This window comes from Rhinopithecus bieti, unplaced genomic scaffold (assembly GCF_001698545.2).
Source record: "Rhinopithecus bieti isolate Rb0 unplaced genomic scaffold, ASM169854v2 scaffold_41911, whole genome shotgun sequence".
Taxonomy (NCBI): Eukaryota; Metazoa; Chordata; class Mammalia; order Primates; family Cercopithecidae; genus Rhinopithecus; species Rhinopithecus bieti.
Window position 1 is genome coordinate 40,583 of NW_016816898.1, and position 7,666 is coordinate 48,248.

A 7,666-nucleotide genomic window follows, 5' to 3' on the forward strand; every position below is an offset into this window, starting at 1 on the left:
GGCTGGGGCCAGGGCCAGGGCCAGGGCCAGAGGCTGGTCCTAGGGAGGGGTGATGTCTGAGACCAAGGGTCAGGTGTGGGGAAAGGGAGGGGGAACAGAGGCGGGCACTTGGTCTGGGGTGAGCTTCCAGCAGGTAGACAGATGCACCTCAGGGTGCAGGCACTGGGCCACTCCCTGCATCTTCTCTGATTATCACCCTGTGCCCCTAAGCCTCAGGTCCAGTCCCAGAGTGCCCCCTGGATGAAGCCAGGAGTCTAGGAGGAGAGGCTGCAAGAGGGACCTTGGAAGAGCTGACCCACTCGGCTGTGTTGTTCTGGAGTCCGGGCGGCACTGAGCAGCTCTCCTAACCAAGTGCAGCTCAGCGGGGTGAGGCCAGCCTTTCCCAGCCCTCCCTTGCTCTGTGAGCAAAGGCTTGCTGTGCCCTGATAAAGCACTTTCTCCAGCAAGTGGCTGGGGCCACTGAGGTATGATTGTCCTGCTGGGAGCAGGGCAGGGGACGCTTGGATGAGGCCAGAACAGCTGGAACATAGGTGTGGACTAGCTTATGGCCACAGCTCCATGTCCCACAGGGGTGAGGGTGGCAGAGCTATGCTCTGGGACGAGGGAGAAGACTGTGTTCCCTGAGGTCTCCTGTGTCCTCTCCCTGCCAGACCCACCGCTGCCGAGAGTTGGGCCTGTGCTGAGGAAGAAGCATGAGCTGCAGTCGCGGCCACCACCGGGAAGGTCTTTGAGCCTCGCGGCCAGCGAGGAGTTCTGTCCTGAGTCCCCAGCCTCGTGGGACCCTGGCTGCAGGTGCCACCACTGGATCCTGGGAGGCATCTGCCCCCGCCCCCTCAGAGCCCACCCAGGAGCACCCTCTAGCAAGAAGCTTCTCCTGCCCAGCCCCTACCCAGCCCGCCCAACTTCTCACTCCAGAACATGCCCCAGGACTAATCCCTGAGTGAGGGCACTGGGACAGAGGGTGAGCCATCCCTAGGGCCATCAGCTCAGTCTCCCCTCACCCCACCACTGCCCTGAGACATCTATCAGGTGGAGACTTACCCAGGGCCTGTGTGTGCCGGGCATCATGCTGGGTGCTGGGAATATAGCAGAGAGCCCGACACGGGGTTCCTGCCCCCTGGAACTCACAGTTTAGAGAAGGGAGGCTGAAGACTAACCTGAAAGGCTGAAAACGGTGTTTACTGTTTTAAACAAAAGAGTAGAAACAATCTTTTCGGAGAGCGCTAAGTGCCATGAAGGAAGCCATACTGGGGAGGTGGTTGAGTGCGGCGGGCTGCTTTAGAAGGGAGGGCCCAGGAAGGGCCTCTCCAGGCACATCAGGTGAAGAACCGGCCACACAGGGTCTGGGAAACGGACCTGGGCAGAGGGAAGAGCAAGGGTGAGTCCCTGTGGCTGGCATGGACTTTGCATCGTTTTTGGAAAAAAAGAGGCTGGAGAGTGGCTGGAGCCAAGGTGGAAGGGAACAGGGCCAGGCAGGGTGTCCAGGCAGGCAAGGAGCTGGATCCTGTCCTCCAGGTGTTGACACAGGGGCAGGTGTGGCCGCAGCCCTGCCAGCAGCACCCCCAGCAGGAGGGGGTGGTGCCGTCCCCAGATGTAGGGGTCCTGACACCCACGAAGCCTTTCCCAGCACCTTCAGCCCCTGCGTAGCTGCCCCTGTCCTGGATGGCACATCCTGCACACATGTGACTCTGGGAGACCTGAGTGTGCCCCACCAGTTCAGCACTGGGTTACTAGAGCAGCTATGCGGTTAGTGGAGTGCTGAGTCCTGTTCACCGCGGCATGGCCCATGAGAGGACAGGCAGTCAGGACCCACCAGGAGCGTGGAGGGCCAGCGGGAAGCTCGAGCTAGCAGACGCTGCGGCAGGCGGGGCCCAGGGGGCAGGGAACCCGGGAGGCAACCTGGAAGGCTGTCTGGGGAGACTGCACCATAGGACTGGATGATGGAGAGATAGGAGAATGTGTGGACAGGCTGACAGCGATGGCAGGGCCCTGGCGCAGGTGATATGGGGCGCGCACCTTACCAGGAGCTGCGAGGAGCCCCTTCAGAGCAGACCAGACAACAATGCTGGACTGTAGCCAGGGGCCAATGGGATGGAGTCCTCGGCAGGAGCACAGGACCGTGGATGCTTGCCTGGTGGGTCCTCAGGGAGCAAGGAAGGAACAGACATAGTGGCCACAGCACCTGCAGGCGCTTACACAGAGCAGGAGCGCACCTGGAGGCCCCTGCAGTACCTGGCCCCGGATGACTTGCCACAGCCCACAGCAGGTGACTCAGGGAGGCACCAAGGCAGGCTGCGAAGCAGGATCACCAAATAAAATCAGGAATAAAGGAGACAGAACTTTTGGCCTTGGCCAAGGGGCAATTTATTAGCCGACCCAGTACACTCATCCATTATCTTTGCTGGTGAAAACCCTCCAAAGTTACTGCAAAGGCAGAGCTCCAGGAGAAGATCACCCTATAAAAGGCAGGCCAATGAGGGCCCACATTAAATTATCCTTACCCAGCACCAGGGCTGCCAAAACCACGAGCTGGGCGGGAGCAGCAAGAGTGATGTGGTTGGTGGAGGACGTGACCATGTGGCATGCAGGTAAGTATAACGTGCAGTATGGGCAGACTCTGGCGATAGTTGTTGACCTGTTCGGTAGCCGTGTTCCATGCAGGTGCACTGCAAACAAGTGAGGTAAGAGGGTTGTCGTGTGCGATAGGTGCCCATGGTGAGATAAGATATATGCTGTGGTTGCTGCGAGCTGTGTGGAGACTGTAATATAAGTGAAGTCTGTCGTCATGAATGTGTGATAATGCAGATGTTTGTGCTGTGTGCATGGGTGTGGTGCCTGGTGCTGCTTGGGCCTATGCATGTGTGTGGGCTGTGTGGCCATGTGTGGGTGTATGCATGTGTGTGCTGTGTGCAGTGGTGTGCTGTGTGTAATGTGTGGTAACTGTGTGCCCTGGTGTTCTGTGCATGGTGTGATGATCCAGTGGTAGCCCCATGTGTGCGGTGTGCCATGTGTGTATGCCTATGACGTGTGTGTGCCTGTATGCATGTGTGTGCGGTTTGTGGCTGGGTGATGTATGCATAATGGGACTGTGTGCATATGGTATGCTGTGTGTATGTGTGTGTTGTATGCACGTGTGTGGTATTGTGTGCACGTGTGTGTGGGGGTAAGTGTGGGTCTGATCCCGATCTGGACTGGCCCAATGATGAAGGAAAGCATCATAGATGGGATCCCTGGAAGCAGAGATAGAGATGTGGGTGCAGGTTGTTTATGTGGGAGGGGATCCCAGGTGACCAGGCTGGTGGAGCCCCTTTGGGGAACTGCAGGAAGCGTCTCGCAAGTCTGCTGGGCAGAGGATTTCCCCCATGTCTCCTATGCTTTCAGGTTGCTCCTGCATGAAGGCTGAGGAGACTTCCAGGACTTAAGAAACATTTCAGAGGCAGAAATGCAGGAGCTGGACATGGTCACTGCAAGGTTTCAGCTCAGAGCCATTTGCTCAGTGTGCTGAGCGCAGGCGGAGAGCTCGTGGTGCAGGTACAAACCTTGCTGGCTGCGGTGCACCTGTCGGAACACTCAAGATTCCCTCAGGTCCCGCATTAAGTCCACGAGGTCACCTCCCTCCTCCACCACCCCTGCTAGGATCCCCTCACCCATAGGCAGTAGGTGGCGTATCCAGGGGTGACCTGCAGTGTCGGAGCACGGGTAACCAGGCTCTCCTTGGGCCATGCCGTCTATGTTTATAACAGGACATGGAAATGAGAGGGGCCTGTGGCTCCTCTGAGTCCTAGACATCATCCCCTCACCCAGTCATGCTTCACCAGGAGGGCTGGGTGCCCCTGCTGGCAGGGACTCCTGGCCCCACCTGCTGAATCACTGACATGAGCGGTCCCAGGTGTCCTAGAGCATGGGTTTAGGTTCGGAGAGTCCTCCTGGGTCCTGGGGAAAGTGTCCAGCAGAGTGAAATCTGCAGGCACGGGAAGCACCTCTCGAGGGTCTTCAGCCCCAAAGCTTGGGGGAAGTTGTGACTCGATGGGGCCGTCAGGTTGTAGCTGGGGGCCGGGGATGTAACCTTCCTCTTCCCTCCAGAGTACCCCAGAGCACCCGTCACACTCAAGGTTTCATCTCTCCAGGGCTGTCAAATGTCAGTTCATGTGGGATCACCTGGAATGCCTAGGAAAAGCCAGCAACCTAGGCTCAGGAGTGGGGTTGGGGTCTGGGTGGCCCTGCACTCAGTATCGGGAACAGGTGGCCCAGGTTGTAGCTGATGCAGGCTGAAGATGGGCAAACTCAAGAAATGCTGGTGTAGGGGGATCCAGGTTTATCATCCCCATCTGTGGTAGGCAGAATTAATGACCCCTAAAGAAGGCCACTTTTTAATCCCCAGAACCTGTGGCCATGTTACCTTAGGGGCCCAAAGGGACCTGGCAGGTGGAATTAGGTTATGGATCTTGAGATTGTGAGATGATGCTGGATTATCCCGGCGAGCCCAGCGTGATCACAGGGGTCCTTACAAGTGGAAGAGGGAGGCAGAAGGCAATCAGGGAGGTGGTGATGGGAGCAGGGTCTGGGAGATGCTGCCCTTCCGGCTTTGGAGGAAGGGGCCATGAGCAGAGGAATGTGGGTGGCTAGAAAATGCCAAGAAACAGATTCTCCCCAAGGGCCTCCAGAAGGAACCAGCCCTGCTAACTCATTGCTTGCAGCCCACTAAGACCCACGTTGGACTTCTGACCCACAGAACCGTGCTGCTTTGAGCCACTAAGTCGGTGGTAATTTGCAACCACAGCAATAGGAAAGGAAGACACCATCCCACAAGACAGGCTGGGAAAATCGGGCCACCGGTGCAGGCGATGCTGGGAAAATCGGGCCACCGGTGCAGGCGATGCCCAAGCCTCCCACGTCTCTCACTGGCTGCCCCATGTGGGTGGGAGCCTGTGGGACTGGGCTTGGGCTACTGCCCTCCCCAGAGCCAACAGCCTGGCTGGGCAGAATGGTCGTGAAGCAGTGCTGGCCTCCCCCGGGAGCTGGCTTAAGGCGCATGTCCCCTAGGCCCCTGCCCAGACTTCTGACTCAGAGGGTTTGGGCAGGGCCAGGGAATCCGAGTCTGTTAGGTGCCCCCGTGGTTCTGAGCCCAGCCAAGTTCGGGAGCCATTGCCTCAACTGATTCCTTCCCGTGCGTTATGGCTGGGCCTGTCGCTTTTCCCAGGGGACCTGCAGACGACTGGAATGTGCCACAGGCTGTCAGGGAGCAGAGGTGCCCATGTCCTTGTGGGAAATGGCCAGGGGTGCCCGTGCGTGCTCATTCAGCACAAGTGAGGCAGGCACCTTGGCGAACAGGCTGGACGCCTGGGCATACGTGTGGCAAAGTTTTAGGCTCACAGGACAGAAAACCTCCAAGCAAGAGTGAGCGGCTGCCGTGAACGAGGTGCTGCGGGGAGCTGAGGTGCTGCGGGGAGCTGTGGCGAATGTGGTGAGTGTTTCTGGTGGGCCACTTGTGTACGAAGAAGCACTGACCGGGGCCGGGGAGGAGCCCCTGCAGGGCTGCAGAATCCCCGGGCTGAGCAGAGCCCCTGCAGGGCTGCAACCTGGGGAAGGTGTGTGGGCCCCGGGCATGTCTCCATCTGAAAGTTCTTAGTAATCTGATCTTTGAATTTGTGTTTGCTAAGTCCACTGGGACTACGGAGTATGCTTGTGAGGAAACACATTTGCGCTGCTGACTCCTTGCTTGCCCTAGTCACACTTAGGGCTCAGGACGCCCCTGTACACAAGGTGCTGGTGGGGCGACTGTTTCGGGCCGCCCAGACTCAGGCAGGTTCCAGGTAGGCACATTACTGGACACTGAGTCAGCGGGGCACTGACAGCCCCAGGGCCAGGCTCCCTGTTCTAACCAGAACTTGCTTCAGACAGAGAGAAGGCAACAACGGTGTCCTGAAAACCACCAATGGCCACGTGACCTGATCATAGCCTCCTCCCCCACCTCCCCCCTTTCCCAACTTTTATTTTAGGTTCAGGGGTATAGTGCGGGTTTGCTGCATAGATAAATAGTATGTCGTGGGGTTTGGTGTGCACTTTATTTCATCACTCAGGTATTAAACACAGTACCTGTTTTTTTTGTTTTGTTTTTTTTAATTTATTTTCACTCTTCTCCCACCCTCTACCCTCAAGTAGGCCCCAGTGTCTACTGTTCCCTTCTTGGTGTCCACATGTACTCAGCGGTTCACTCCCACCTATGAGAACGTGTTGGCCGGGCGTGGTGGCTCATGCCTGTAATCCCAGCACTTCGGGAGGCTGAGATGGGCAAATCACAAGGTCAGGAGTTCAAGACCAGCCTGGCCAACATGGCGAAACTCCATCTCTACTAAAAATACAAAAAATTAGTTGGGTGTAGTGGCAGGCGCCTGTAATCCCAGCTACTCAGGAGACCGAGGCAGGAGAATTGCTTGAACCCGGGAGGTGGAGGTTGTAGTGAGCCGAGATTGCATCACTGCACGCCATCTGGGGCGACAAAGACAAGAGTGAAGACTCCATCTCAAAAAAAAAAAAAAAAAAAAAAAAGAGAACGTGTGGTAATTTGGTTGTATCTGTTCCTGCATTCATCACTTAGGAAAGGCCTCCAGCTGCATCCATGTTGCTGCAAAGGGCATGATTTAGTTCTTTTTTACAGCTGTGTTGTATTCCATGGTGTACCACATTTTATTTATCCAATCCGCCATTAATGGGCACCTATATTGATTCCATGTCTTTGCTATTGTGAATAGTGCTGGGATGAACATATGCATGCATGTATCTTTATGGCAGAATGATTTATTTTCCTTTGGGTATATAACCAGTAAAGGGATTGCTGGGTCGAATGGCACTTCAACTCTTAGTTGAGAAATATCCAACTGATTTCCACAGTGGCTGAACTACTTTACATTTCCACCCATGGTGTATAAGCATTTGCTTTTCTCTGCACCCTCCCCAGAATCTGTTATTTTTGATAATAGCCATCCTGACTTGTGTGAGATGGTATCTCACTGTGGTTTTGCTTTGCATTTCTCTAATAGTGATGTTGAGCATTTTTTCATATAGTTGTTGGCCATCTGTATGTCTTCTTTTGAGAAGTGTCTGTTCGTATCCTTTGCCCATTTATTAATGGGGCTATTTGTGTTTTCCTTGTTAATTTAAGTCCCTTATAGAATCTGGATATTAGACCTTTGTCAGATGCATATATTTTCCTCCATTTTGCTTGTTTTCTGTTTACCCTATTGATAGTTTCTTTTGCTGTGCAGAAGTTCTTTAATTAGATCCTGCTGGTCAATCTTCGTTGCAATTGCTTTTGGAGTCTTTGTCATAAAATATTTGCCACAGCCAATGTCCAGAATGATATATCCTAGATTTTCTTTTAGGGTTTTTATAGTTTTAGGTTTTACATTTAAGCCTTTAATCCATCTTGAGTTGATTTTTGTATGTGACATAAGAAAGGGATCTGGTTTTAATCTTCTGCATATGGCTAGCCAGCTATCCCAGTGCCATTTATTGAACAGGGGATCCTTTTCCCATTGCTTGTTATTGTCAGCTTTGTTGAAGAGCAGATGGTTGTATTTCTGGGTTCTCTAACCTGTTCCATTGGCCTGTATGTCTGTTTCTGTAGCAGTACCATGCCGTTTTGGTTACTGTAGCCCTGCAGTAT

At 54.5% G+C, this 7,666-nt stretch overlaps 1 long non-coding RNA gene across 2 annotated transcripts; it reads left to right on the forward strand.

Annotated features, from left to right (window-relative positions):
• Window positions 1-270: 270 nt before the first annotated feature.
• On the forward strand, window positions 271-5,862 carry LOC108517510 (uncharacterized). 2 transcript variants are annotated; one of them, XR_001882123.1, is made up of 5 exons: window positions 271-366; window positions 651-792; window positions 3,382-3,531; window positions 5,201-5,464; window positions 5,661-5,862. It is a non-coding gene; the product is annotated as an uncharacterized LOC108517510 (long non-coding RNA). The 2 variants fall into 2 exon arrangements; XR_001882122.1 differs by having other exon boundaries at window positions 5,201-5,862.
• The last annotated feature ends 1,804 nt before the right edge of the window (window positions 5,863-7,666 follow it).